This window comes from Propithecus coquereli, unplaced genomic scaffold (genome assembly GCF_000956105.1).
Source record: "Propithecus coquereli isolate 6110/MARCELLA unplaced genomic scaffold, Pcoq_1.0 Scaffold388, whole genome shotgun sequence".
Lineage (NCBI taxonomy): Eukaryota > Metazoa > Chordata > Mammalia > Primates > Indriidae > Propithecus > Propithecus coquereli.
Window position 1 is genome coordinate 1,447,970 of NW_012149596.1, and position 2,756 is coordinate 1,450,725.

A 2,756-nucleotide genomic window follows, 5' to 3' on the forward strand; every position below is an offset into this window, starting at 1 on the left:
CCAAAGGCAATCACAGCAACAACCAAAATAAATAAATGTTCCAAGAATTTTTAAAATTTTGGTCTTAATTCCCAATGGTCATTCAGAAGCATATTGCTTAATTTTCATGTGTTTGTATAATTTCCAAAGTTCTTCTTGTTGTTGCAGTCTAGTTTCATTCCCTCGTGATCAGAAAAGATACTTCTTGTGGAAAACACTCAAATTGTGTTTTTTGCTTACTCCTACACCACAACAATCATCAACACAGAAGATGACTTCTGTGACCAAATACGAGTTCTTTTCCTCGCACACCAAGCAGCAGACACCAACTAGGTGACCTCTAATTCAATTCCAACCCTTTCTACCTAGAGATAGTATCAGATTCCACAGGGTCAGGGCTCAGTTCTCAAAACTGCCCCTTCTTCAGACATCAGTCCCAAGTTCAGGCCTCTGAGCTTCTGACCAACTGGCTTCAAGTTGGGGTTCCCACAACCCCCTTTTTGGGTTGGATTCATTTGCTGGAGTGACACACAGAACTCAGGGAAACACTTACTTACATTTACTGGTTTATTATAAAGGATATTACAAAGAATGCTGATAAAGAAATGTGTAGAGAGAGGTATGGGGGAAGGGGGACAGAGCTTCCATGCCCTCCCTGGGTGTGCACCCTTGCAGGAACCTCCACATATTCAGCTATCCAGAAGCTCTCTGAACGCTGTCTTATTGGGGTTTTATGGAGGCTTCATTACATAGGCATGATTGATGAAACCATTGTTCATTGGTTATCCACTCGACCTTCAGCCCCTCTGGCCTCCCTGGAGGTTGGGAGGTGGAGCTGAAAGTCCCAACCCCCTAATGATGCTTTTCTCTTTCTGGTGATCAGCCCTATATTGAAGCTGTCCATCAATAATGGAATACAAAAAGACAGCACTTTGGAGATTCCACGAATTTTAGGTGTTGTATGCCAGGAAATGTGGTTGACGAAAAAGACCATATATATGTTTCAGAATATCACAATACTTGATATAATTTCAATTTTTTAATTTTTTTGAGACCTGTTTGAGGGCCTCATATATGGCCTATCCTTGAGAATGTTCCCTGTGCAGAGGAGAAGAATGTGTATTCTGTAGCTCTTGGATGAAATGTTCTATTAATATAAATGTTTATTAGGACTATTTGGTCCATAACATAGATTAAGTCCACTGTTTTTAGTTGATATTTTATCTAGATGATCTGTGCAATGCTCAACGTTGAGTGTTGAGTTCCCCAGTATTATTGTATTGGGATCTATCAGGTTAGCTCTAATAATATTTGCTTTGTATGTCCGGGTGTTTAGTATTTGGTGCATGTATATTTACCACTGTTACACTCTCTTGCTGAATTGACCCCTTAATCATTACACAGTGACCTTCTTTGTCTCTTTTTACAGTTTTCATCTTGCTGTTTATTTTATATGACATAAGTATAGCTATTTCTGCTCTATTTTGGTTTCTATTTGCATGGACTATCTTTTTCCATCTATTTATTTTCAGTCTATGTGTGTCTTTATAGGTGAAGTGAGTTTCTTGTTGGCACACATAGTTGTCTTGTTTTTCTTTTTATCTATTCAGCCACTCTATGTCTTTTGATTGGAGAATTTAATCCATACATTCAATATTATTATTGATAGGTAATGTCTTACTATGCCATTTTGTTATTTGTTTTCTGGTTGTTTTGTGGCCTTACCGTCCTTCCTTCCTGTCTTCCTTTGTGTAAAAGTGATTTTCTCTGGTAATATGTTTTAATTTCTTTTTAAAATTTTTTTGTGTATCTATTATAGGTTTTTGTTTTGTAGTTACCATGAGGCTTTCAAATAAGATCTTATAACCAATTATTTTAAACTGATGATAACTCTGATCACGAAGAAAAAACAAAGAGAAAACTAAAAACTCTATACTTTAACTCTACCCCTCCCACATTTTGACTTTTTGTTGTATCTCCTTATATTGTTTATTTCTTAAAAATTGTTATAGTTATTATTTTGATAGGTTTATCTATTAGTATTCTTATTAAAGATATGAGTGGTTTATACACTGCAATTACAGTGTTAGAGTATTCTCTATTTGTCTGTGTACTTACTTTTACTAGTGAGTTTTATACCTTCAGATGATTTCTTTTTGCTCATTAATGTCCTTTTCTTTCAGACTGAAGAACTTTCTTTACCATTTCTTCTAAGACAAGTCTGGTGTAAATGAAATCCCTCAGCTCTTCTTTGTCTGGGGAAATCTTTGTTTCTCCTTCGTATTTGAAGGATAATTTTGCTGGATGTAATATTCTAGGATGAACAATTTTTTTTCCTTCAGCACTTTGAATATATCATCCCACTTCTTCCTGTTCCATAAAGTTTTCACTGAGAAGTATGCTACCAGATATATCAGAGCTCTTTCATATTTTATTTGCTGCATTTGTTTTTCTGCTTTTAGGATCCTTTCTTTATCGTCGACCTTTGAGTGTTTGATTATTATACACCTTTTTAGGTTGTCGTATTTGGGTTGAATCTGCTTGGTGTTGTTTGACCTTCTTGTACCTGGATATTCATATCTTTCTTTAGGTTTGGCAAGTTCTCTGTTATTATTTCTTTGAACAAACTTTCTACCCCAATGAATCAATGTCTATCTCTCTCCTCTCTCTCCATCCTCTTTAAGGCTAATAACTCTTAGATTTGCCCTTTGGAGGCTGTTTTTTATATCTTGTAGTCATGCTTCTTTTTTTAAATTCTTTTTTCTTTCTGACTGTAT